Source organism: Pseudophryne corroboree, unplaced genomic scaffold, assembly GCF_028390025.1.
Source record: "Pseudophryne corroboree isolate aPseCor3 unplaced genomic scaffold, aPseCor3.hap2 scaffold_149, whole genome shotgun sequence".
In the NCBI taxonomy this organism is placed as follows: domain Eukaryota; kingdom Metazoa; phylum Chordata; class Amphibia; order Anura; family Myobatrachidae; genus Pseudophryne; species Pseudophryne corroboree.
This window is the reverse complement of record NW_026968120.1, coordinates 1,322,185-1,332,762: the sequence shown is the minus strand read 5'-3', so window position 1 is coordinate 1,332,762 and position 10,578 is coordinate 1,322,185. Positions and strand designations below refer to the sequence as shown.

General features: G+C 45.7%; 6 non-coding genes and 1 pseudogene across 6 annotated transcripts; 6 read left to right on the top strand and 1 right to left on the bottom strand.

Moving 5' to 3' along the window:
• Nucleotides 1-2,758: 2,758 nt before the first annotated feature.
• Nucleotides 2,759-2,937, bottom strand: LOC134998602 (U1 spliceosomal RNA; annotated as a pseudogene).
• Nucleotides 2,938-6,698: 3,761 nt separating this feature from the next.
• Nucleotides 6,699-6,862, top strand: LOC134998930 (U1 spliceosomal RNA). The gene has a single exon (XR_010201092.1). It is a non-coding gene; the product is annotated as a U1 spliceosomal RNA (small nuclear RNA).
• A 152-nt stretch (nucleotides 6,863-7,014) lies between these two features.
• On the top strand, nucleotides 7,015-7,177 carry LOC134998366 (U1 spliceosomal RNA). Its single transcript, XR_010200647.1, has one exon. It is a non-coding gene; the product is annotated as a U1 spliceosomal RNA (small nuclear RNA).
• A 671-nt stretch (nucleotides 7,178-7,848) lies between these two features.
• LOC134998961 (U1 spliceosomal RNA) lies at nucleotides 7,849-8,012 on the top strand. The gene has a single exon (XR_010201122.1). It is a non-coding gene; the product is annotated as a U1 spliceosomal RNA (small nuclear RNA).
• Nucleotides 8,013-8,164: 152 nt separating this feature from the next.
• LOC134998406 (U1 spliceosomal RNA) lies at nucleotides 8,165-8,328 on the top strand. Its single transcript, XR_010200670.1, has one exon. It is a non-coding gene; the product is annotated as a U1 spliceosomal RNA (small nuclear RNA).
• Nucleotides 8,329-8,992: 664 nt separating this feature from the next.
• On the top strand, nucleotides 8,993-9,156 carry LOC134999179 (U1 spliceosomal RNA). The gene has a single exon (XR_010201340.1). It is a non-coding gene; the product is annotated as a U1 spliceosomal RNA (small nuclear RNA).
• Nucleotides 9,157-9,307: 151 nt separating this feature from the next.
• Nucleotides 9,308-9,471, top strand: LOC134998540 (U1 spliceosomal RNA). The gene has a single exon (XR_010200754.1). It is a non-coding gene; the product is annotated as a U1 spliceosomal RNA (small nuclear RNA).
• Nucleotides 9,472-10,578: the final 1,107 nt, after the last annotated feature.

The window sequence follows — 10,578 nt, the reverse complement described above, 5'->3', positions numbered from 1 at the left end:
TTTTGGTGATATTAAAGTAGACAAGTCAAAATTGCAAACCCCCTCTTATGGTATAGGGTACCTGGCCTTCTCTGATGTAATCAGAGTTAGATTTGATTAAGTGATTTTATAAAAAAACAGCTAGGAAGCACAATTTAGCAGTGGGTTGCAGAGAAAAAGAAAAATGCTGGCAGAAAAATCCAATTGAGTGATTAAACAGCTCTTCATTTTCTGGCTTTATTTTTATGATTACAAATTTGTTCTCTGAAAAGTGTCCACAAAGCCAAGTATCTGATTAACATCTTTGTAGGGATGGTTTTTCACCTATTACTAAATTAAACTTGCTTCATTGGAAAGGCAGCAAGATGCATCCTCTTTTCAATATCTACGGAAATAATACAGGTTGACACCAGGAAACATTAACGCCACTGCATATTTGCTGTTTTCGCATGTGAAAGTCTGTTTAATGTGAAAACAAGGTGATATCTAATTAGCACACAGGTAAGGAATTAAGAAAATCTTTATTTAAGGGTGAAGGTGTTTCTCACAAAATCGTTGCCCCAATGCATCATTGAAATTCAAGCTGGAAAGATGATTTTAATATATCACTTGTACATTTTGTATTGCTCTTCTGGTGACAATGTAGTTTGTTTTTGTCAATTACCATTTTAATAATAGGGTAAAGAAAATTAAGTGGATTTTTGAAAGAAAACAATACTGTCAATATACTATTAAAACAAATTAAAATGGTAAAAGTTATTGTACTTTAAGTAAAAATAAAAGAGCAAAAATATCAATCCCAGTTTTGGATTACTTTAATTAACAAAAAAAAATGCATATAGCAGAGGATAGTTTCAATCTGCCTACCTCTGGGTTATGGGCCCAGCATTTTTCCATTGCAGTACTCTGCTGCACATGTAAGTGCAAGAGCTCCTGAAGCACTCACTCATCATGGGAAAGTACCAATGTGTTTCTTCGTTGGTTGATGGAAGAAACATCTTACAAAAACTCTCCAGATTATTGACTTTTTAAAGTTTTTCTAGGAAACGTTCTAGATGAATGCTTATTAGCCTTTGTCAGTATGTACGTTTGTAAAGTGTCTCTGTGGCGCAATCTGTTAGTGTGTTTGGTTATTAATCAAAGGGTTGGTGGTTCAATCCCACACAGGGATGTAATTGACCTTGTTATCAGATTTTGGTGATCTTTAAGTAGACAAGTCAAAATTTCAAACCCCCTTCTTATGGTGTAGGGTACCTGGCCTACTCTGATGTAATCAGAGTTAGATTTGAATAAGTGATTTTATAAAAAAAACAGCTAGGAAGCACAATTTAGCAGTGGGTTGCAGAGAAAAAGAAATATGCTGGCAGAAAAATCCAATTGAGTGATTAAACAGCTCTTCATTTTCTGGCTTTATTTTTATGCTAACGAATTTGTTCTCTGAAAAGTGTCCACAAAGCCAAGTATCTGATTAACATATTTGTAGGGATGGTTTTTCACCTATTACTAAATTAAACTTGCTTCATTGGAAAGGCAGCAAGATGCATCCTCATTTCAATATCTACTGAAATAATACAGGTTGACACCAGGAAACATTAACGCCACTGCATCCTTGCTGCTTTCTCATGTGGAAGTCTGTTTAATGTGAAAACAAGGTGATATCTAATTAGCACACAGGTAAGGAATTAAGAAAATCTTTATTTAAGGGTGAAGATGTTTCTCACAAAATCGTTGCCCCAATGCATCATTGAAATTCAAGCTGGAAAGATGATTTTAATATATCCCTTGTACATTTTGTATTGCTCTTCTGGTGACAATGTAGTTTGTTTTTGTCAATTACCATTTTAATAATCGGGTAAAGAAAATTAATTGGATTTTTGAAAGAAAACAATACTGTCAATATACTATTAAAACAAATTAAAATGGTAAAAGTTATTGTACTTTAAGTAAAAATAAAAGCTAAAATATCAATCCCAGTTTTGGATTACTTTAATGAACAAAAAAAAAAATGCATATAGCAAAGGATAGTTTCAATCTGCCTACCTCTGGGTTATGTGCCCAGCATGCTTCCATTGCAGTACTCTGCTGCACATGTAAGTGCAAGAGATCCTGAAGCACTCACTCATCATGCGAAAGTACCAATGTGTTTCTTCATTGGTTGCTGGAAGAAACATCTTACAAAAACTCTCCAGATTATTGACTTTTTAAAGTTTTTCTAGGAAACGTTCTAGATGAATGCTTATTAGTCTTTGTCAGTATGGACTTTTCGCAAAGTGTCTCTGTGGCGCAATCGGTTAGTGTGTTCAGCTATTAATCAAAAGGTTGGTGGTTCAATCCCACCCAGGGACGTAATTGACCTTGTTATCAGATTTTGGTGATCTTTAAGTAGACAAGTCAAAATTTCAAACCCCCTGTTATGGTGTAGGGTACCTGGCCTTCTCTGATGTAATCAGAGTTAGATTTGATTCAGTGATTTTATAAAAACAGCTAGGAAGCACAATTTAGCAGTGGGTTGCAGAGAAAAAGAAATATGCTGGCAGAAAAATCCAATTGAGTGATTAAACAGCTCTTCATTTTCTGGCTTTATTTTTATGCTAACAAATTTGTGCTCTGAAAAGTGTCCACAAAGCCAAGTATCTGATTAACACCTTTGTAGGGATGGTTTTTCACCTATTATTAAATTAAACTTGCTTCATTGGAAAGGCAGCAAGTGATGTCATCCAAGCAGTGGGTCAAAGTTGGCTTCAAACCTCGTCTGCTTATGAAAAGAGAAAAGGGGTATGCAGGGCATGGCGGCCTTTTGCGGTGCTTGGATGACCCCTAGTTCGCATTAAATAATGCAGTCGAGTTTCCCACATTTGGGGAAATCACAGGGGTGAGCATACCCAGAATGCAATGAATGAACCGCACCCTGGGAGAACAGTCTTCATGACCATGGTATCTCCTATGCAAAATAAGTATGATTTGGGATAGGGCTGGGGAGGGCCGCTGCTCAGGCACATCTCTGTCAAGTAAAGGAGATTCAACTGAGGCAGCACAAGGGAACTCTCATCTGGGGACAACAACTGCAGGGAGAACACATATTTTCAGATGAACATGGGAGGGCAGAAGGCTGCCTAATACTGAAGCACCCCCAAACAACAAACCAAATGCAACAACTAGTGCAAGCATTCCTGGGGGAAGGCCTGCAGCAGATGGATTTGCATATGGCGATGTCATCCAAGCAGTGGGTCAAAGTTGGCTTCAACCCTCGTCTGCATATGAAAAGAGAAAAGGGGCGTGCAGGGCATGGCGGCCTTTTGCGGCACTTGGATGACCCCTAGTTCGCATTAAACACCTCCACCCTCCGTCGGTGTGGGGCTCATGTTGGCTATGCCCCAGCCCCTGAAGGATTCAAGCTGATTTCTTGCAGCAGCTGGGCACTGTAACAGCTCCAGAGCTGCTCTGTAAGGCAAGTAAAAGGGTGTGGGCCCTGCAGCACTACCTGTAGTTCGCATTGTGCGAGACCCCTAGTTCGCATTAAACACCCCCACCCTCCTTCGGTGTGGGGCTCATGTTGGCCATGCCCCAGCCCCTGAAGCATTCACGCTGATTTCTTGCAGCAGCTGGGCACTGTAACAGCTCAAGAGCTGCTCTATAAGGCAAGTAAAAGGGTGTGGGCCCTGCAGCACTACCTGTAGTTTGCATTGTGCATTGGAAGGCACAAAGTAAGCAGACGGGAGGAGAAGTCAGGATAGTGCACAAGGGTATAGACGGGAGGGGCTCAAGAAAAAAGAAGTGGAAACAGACAGCAAACTAGGCTTCCAATGCACAATGCAAACTACAGGTAGTGCTGCAGGGCCCACACCCTTTTACTTGCCTTACAGAGCAGCTCTGGAGCTGTTTAATCACTCAATTGGATTTTTCTGCCAGCATAATTTTTCTCTTACGTCCTAGAGGATGCTGGGGACTCCGTAAGGATAGACGGGCTCCGCAGGAGACATGGGCACTTTAAGAAAGACTTTAGATCTGGGTGTGCACTGGCTCCTCCCTCTATGCCCCTCCTCCAGACCTCAGTTTACTACTGTGCCCAGAGGAGACTGGGTGCTTTTCAGGGAGCTCTCCTGAGTTTCCTGACAGAAAGTATATTTGTTAGATTTTTTTATTTTCAGGGAGCCTGCTGGCAACAGACTCCCTGCATCGAGGGGCGGAGGGGAGAGATGCACACCTACTTCTGTGAGTTGATAGGCTCTGCTTCTTAGGCTACTGTACAGCATTAGCTCCAGAGGGATCGGTACGCAGGTCTCACCCTCGCCGTCCGTCCCAGAGCCGCGCCGCCGTCCCCCTCGCAGAGCCGGAAGATAGAAGCCGGGTGAGTATGAGAAGAAAAGAAGACTTCAGAGGCGGCGGAAGACTTCATGATCTTCACTGAGGTAACGCACAGCAGTAAAGCTGTGCTCCATTGCTCCAATACACCTCACACACGGCAGTCAGTGTAAGGGTGAAGGGCGCAGGGGGGACGCCCTGGGCAGCAATATAGACCTCTCTTTGGCAAAATAAATATATATGCAGCTAGGCACTGTATATATATATAAGAGCCCCCGCCATTTTTTTACTATATTTGAGCGGGACAGAAGCCCGTCGCTGAGGGGGTGGGGCTTCTCCCTCAGCACTCACCAGCGCCATTTTCTCCACAGCACCGCTGAGGGGAAGCTCCACGGACTCTCCCCTGCTTATACCACGGTAGAAAGAGGGTCTTAAAGAAGAGGGGGGCACATAATTAGGCGCATATATATATGGAAATACAGCGCTACTGGGTAAACATAAAATTATTGTGTTTTTTTCCTGGGTCATATAGCGCTGGGGTGTGTGCTGGCATACTCTCTCTCTCTGTCTCTCCAAAGGGCCTTGTTGGGGAACTGTCCTCAGATAAGAGGATTCCCTGAGTGTATGGTGTGTCGGTACACGTGTGTCGACATGTCTGAGGTAGAAGGCTCTCCTAGAGAGGAGCAGGAGCAAATTAATGTGGTGTCTCCATCGACAACGCCGACACCTGACTGGATGGATATGTGGAATGTTTTAAGTGCTAATGTAAACTTATTACACAAGAGATTAGACAAAGCTGAAGCTAGGGAACAGTCAGGGAGTCAACCCATGCCTGTCCCTATGTCGCAGGGACCTTCGGGGTCTCAAAAGCGCCCACTATCCCAAATAGTTGACACAGATACCGACACAGATTCTGACTCCAGTGTCGACTACGATGATGCAAAGTTACAGCCAAAATTGGCTAAATGTATTCGATATATGATTATTGCAATAAAAGATGTTTTGCACATCACAGAGTCCCCTGTCCCTGACACGAGGGTACACATGTATAAGGGAAAGAAACCTGAGATAACCTTTCCCCCCTCACATGAGTTGAACGAATTATGTGAAAAAGCTTGGGAATCTCCAGACAAAAAGCTGCAGATTCCCAAAAGGATTCTTATGGCGTATCCTTTCCCGCCAATGGACAGGATACGGTGGGAATCCTCCCCTAGGGTGGATAAAGCATTGACACGCTTATCCAAAAAGGTAGCGCTGCCATCCCAGGATACGGCTACCATCAGGGACCCTGCTGACCGCAAGCAGGAGGTTACCCTAAAGTCCATTTACACACATTCTGGTACCTTACTCAGACCGGCAATTGCGTCGGCCGGGGTTGTAGCGCGGTGGCAGCATGGACAGATACCTTATCAGCAGAGATTGAGACCCTAGATAAGGATGCTATGTTATTGACCATAGGGCATATAAAAGATGCTGTCCTATATATGAGAGATGCTCAAAGTGACATTAGTCTACTGGGTTCTAGAATAAACGCTATGTCGATTTCTGCTAGACGAGTCCTATGGACCCGGCAATGGACAGGTGATGCCGACTCAAAAAGGCATATGGAGGTTTTACCTTACAGGGGTGAGGAATTGTTTGGGAAAGGTCTCTCGGACCTAGTCTCCACAGCTACAGCTGGTAAATCAAATTTTTTGCCTTATATTCCCTCACAGCCTAAGAAAGCACCACATTATCAAATGCAGTCCTTTCGATCACAGAGAAACAAGAAAGTACGAGGTGCGTCCTTTCTTGCCAGAGGTAAGGGCAGAGGGAAGAAGCTGCACAACACAGCTAGTTCCCAGGAACAGAAGTCCTCCCCGGCCTCTACAAAATCCACCGCATGACGCTGGGGCTCCGCTAAAGGAGTCCGCCCAGTTGAGGGCACGTCTTCGAGTTTTCAGCCACATCTGGGTTCATTCGCAGGTGGATCCCTAGGCAATAGAAATTGTTTCTCAGGGTTACAAGCTGAAATTCGAAGAGGTGCCTCCTCGCCGGTTTTTCAAATCGGCCCTACCATCTTCTCCCCAGGAAAGGGAGATAGTATTAAATGCAATTCACAAATTGTATCTTCAACATATGCAGATGAGGGTTCCAGCCAACTTTGGCCCACTGCTTGGATGACATCACCGTATGTAAATCCGTCTTCTGCAGACCTTCTCCCAGGAATGCTTGTACTAGTTGTTGCATTTGGTTTGTTGTTTGGGCGTGCTTCAGTATTAGGCAGCCTTCTGCCCTCCCATGTTCATCTGAAAATATGTGTTCTCCCGGCAGTTGTTGTCCCCAGATGAGAGTTCCCTTGTGCTGCCTCAGTTGAATCTCCTTTACTTGACAGAGATGTGCCTGAGCAGCGGCCCTCCCCAGCCCTATCTCAAATCATACTTATTTTGCATAGGAGATACCATGGTCATAAAGATTGTTCTCCCAGGGTGAGGTTCATTCATTGCATTCTGGGTATGCTGACCCCTGTGATTTCCCCAAATGTGGGAAACTCAACTGCATTATTTGTGGTAGTGGGGCACTGTGTTTGTGTTTTCCTCTTGTCAGCTCTGGTAAAAGTCAGATTTCTTTGTCTCAGATCTTCCTCTAGCCTTGTTCTTCTTTCGAGAGTTCCATTGTGCTGCCTCAGTTTGATCTCCTTCACTTGACAGGGGGGTACCCGAGCAGCGACCCTCCCCAGCTCTAGCCCAACTCCTACATACCTGCCAGGTGAGATACTATGATCATGAAGGTGCTTCTCCCAGGGCAAGGCTCACCCATTGCACTCTGGGTGTGCTGCTCCTGCGATTTCCCCAAATGTGGGAAACTTGACTGCATAATTTGTGTTTCCCCTGGTCGGCTCTCGTATAATTCAGATCTCTTTGTCTCAGGTCTCTCTCCAGCCTAGTTTGCTGTCTGTTTCCACTTCTGTTTTCTTGAGCCGCTCCCTTCTATGCCCTTGCGCACTATCCTGACTTCTCCCGTCTGCTTACTTTGTGCCTTCCAACGCACAATGCGAACTACAGGTAGTGCTGCAGGGCCCACACCCTTTTACTTGCCGTACAGAGCAGCTCTGGAGCTGTTACAGTGCCCAGCTGCTGCAAGAAATCAGCTTGAATGCTTCAGGGGCTGGGGCATAGCCAACATGAGCCCCACACCGAAGGAGGGTGGAGGTATTTAATGCGAACTAGGGGTCATCCAAGCACCGCAAAAGGCCGCCATGCCCTGCATAACCCTTTTCTCTTTTCATATGCAGATGAGGGTTCCAGCCAACTTTGGCCCACTGCTTGGATGACATCACCGTATGCAAATCCGTCTTCTGCAGACCTTCTCCCAGGAATGCTTTTACTAGTTGTTACATTTGGTTTGTTGTTTGGGGGTGCTTCAGTATTAGGCAGCCTTCTGCCCTCCCATGTTCATCTGAAAATATGTGTTCTCCCTGCAGTTGTTGTCCCCAGATGAGAGTTCCCTTGTGCTGCCTCAGTTGAATCTCCTTTACTTGACAGAGATGTGCCTGAGCAGCGGCCCTCCCCAGCCCTATCCCAAATCATACTTATTTTGCATAGGAGTTTCCATGGTCATGAAGATTGTTCTCCCAGGGTGAGGTTCATTCATTGCATTCTGGGTATGCTGACCCCTGTGATTTCCCCAAATGTGGGAAACTCGACTGCATTAATTGTGGTAGTGGGGGACTGTGTTTGTGCTTTCCTCTGGTCAGCTCTGGTAAAAGACAGATTTCTTTGTCTCAGATCTTCCTCTAGCCTTGTTCTTTTTTCGAGAGTTTCCTTGTGCTGCCTCAGTTGGATCTCCTTCACTTGACAGGGGGGTGCCCGAGCAGCGACCCTCCCCATCTCTAGCCCAACTCCTACTTACCTGCCAGGTGAGATACTATGATCATGAAGGTGCTTCTCCCAGGGCAAGGCTCACCCATTGCACTCTGGGTGTGCTGCTCCTACGATTTCCCCAAATGTGGGACACTTGACTGCATAATTTGTGTTTCCTCTAGTCGGCTACTCGTATAATTCAGATCTCTTTGTCTCAGGTCTCTCTCCAGCCTAGTTTGCTCTCTGTTTCCACTTCTCTTTTCTTGAGCCGCTGCCTTCTATGCCCTTGTGCACTCTCCTGACTTCTCCTGTCTGCTTACTTTGTGCCTTCCAACGCACAATGCAAACTACAGGTAGTGCTGCAGGGCCCACACCCTTTTACTTGCCTTTCAGAGCAGCTCTGGAGCTGTTACAGTGCCCAGCTGCTGCAAGAAATCAGCTTGAATGCTTCAGGGGCTGGGGCATAGCCAACATGAGCCCCACACCGACGGAGGGTGGAGGTGTTTAATGCGAACTAAGGGTCATCCAAGCGCCGCAAAAGGCCGCCATGCCCTGCATACCCCTTTTCTCTTTTCATATGCAGATGAGGGTTCCAGCCAACTTTGGCCCACTGCTTGGATGACATCACCGTATGCAAATCCGTCTTCTGCAGACCTTCCCCCAGGAATGCTTGTACTAGTTGTTGCATTTGGTTTGTTGTTTGGGGTGCATTAGGCAGCCTTCTGCTCTCCCATGTTCATCTGAAAATATGTGTTCTCCCTGCAGTTGTTGTCCCCAGATGAGAGTTCCCTTGTGCTGCCTCAGTTGAATCTCCTTTACTTGACAGAGATGTGCCTGAGCAGCGGCCCTCCCCAGCCCTATCCCAAATCATACTTATTTTGCATAGGAGATACCATGGTCATGAAGATTGTTCTCCCAGGGTGAGGTTCATTCATTGCATTCTGGGTATGCTGACCCCTGTGATTTCCCCAAATGTGGGAAACTCGACTGCATTATTTGTGGTAGTGGGGGACTGTGTTTGTGCTTTCCTCTGGTCAGCTCTGGTAAAAGTCAGATTTCTTTGTCTCAGATCTTCCTCTAGCCTTGTTTTTTTTCGAGAGTTTCCTTGTGCTGCCTCAGTTGGATCTCCTTCACTTGACAGGGGGGTATCCGAGCAGCGACCCTCCCCAGCTCAAGCCCAACTCCTACTTACCTGCCAAGTGAGATACTATGATCAGGAAGGTGCTTCTACCAGGGCAAGGCTCACCCATTGCACTCTGGGTGTGCTGCTCCTACGATTTCCCCAAATGTGGGACACTTGACTGCATAATTTGTGTTTCCTCTGATCGGCTACTCGTATAATTCAGATCTCTTTGTCTCAGGTCTCTCTCCAGCCTAGTTTGCTGTCTGTTTCCACTTCTCTTTTCTTGAGCCCCTGCCTTCTATGCCCTTGTGCACTCTCCTGACTTCTCCTGTCTGCTTACTTTGTGCCTTCCAACGCACAATGCAAACTACAGGTAGTGCTGCAGGGCCAACACCCTTTTACTTGCCTTACAGAGCAGCTCTGGAGCTGTTACAGTGCCCAGCTGCTGCAAGAAATCAGCTTGAATGCTTCAGGGGCTGGGGCATAGCCAACATGAGCAGCAAGATGCAGCACTGGACTATTAGTAATGTACTGTTGTATGCTGAGCACCACAATGCAGCACAAGACAATGAGCAGTGATACTGAGCACTGATGAGGATACTACAGAGAACTGACACTGAGCAGGAGAGACACACTACTAGTATTACTGAGCAGCAATAAGTAACCACTGATACTGGGCACTGATATTGAGATTTCCACTGAGAGAACATAGCCACGTCCTCTCCGCTCTCTCTTCAATGCACGAGTAAAAATGGCGGCAACGCGCAGCTCTTTATATGGAATCCGAATCTCGCGAGAATCCGACAGCGGGATGAAGACATTTTCCCTTGTTCAGGTTTTCCGAGTCAGGCGGGAACAACCGAGCCTGCCTCGGACCAGTGTAAACCACGTGGAGTTCGTCGGGAATTCGGTTCTCGGAGAACCGAACCCGCTCCTCTATATATACTATATTACTATGTTACTGTAGTATACAGAACACCACAATGCAATGAGCAGTGATAGTGAGCACTGATGAGGATACTAGAACTGACACTGAGCAGCAAGATGCAGCACTGGACTATTAGTAATGTACTGTAGTATGCTGAGCACCACAATGCAGCACAAGACAATGAGCAGTGATACTGAGCACTGATGAGGATACTACTGAGAACTGACACTGAGCAGGAGAGACACACTACTAGTATTACTGAGCAGCAATAAGTAACCACTGATACTGAGCACTGATATTGAGATTTCCACTGAGAGAACATAGCCACGTCCTCTCCGCTCTCTCTTCAATGCACGAGTAAAAATGGCAGCAACGCGCAGCTCTTTATATGTTACAGTGCCCAG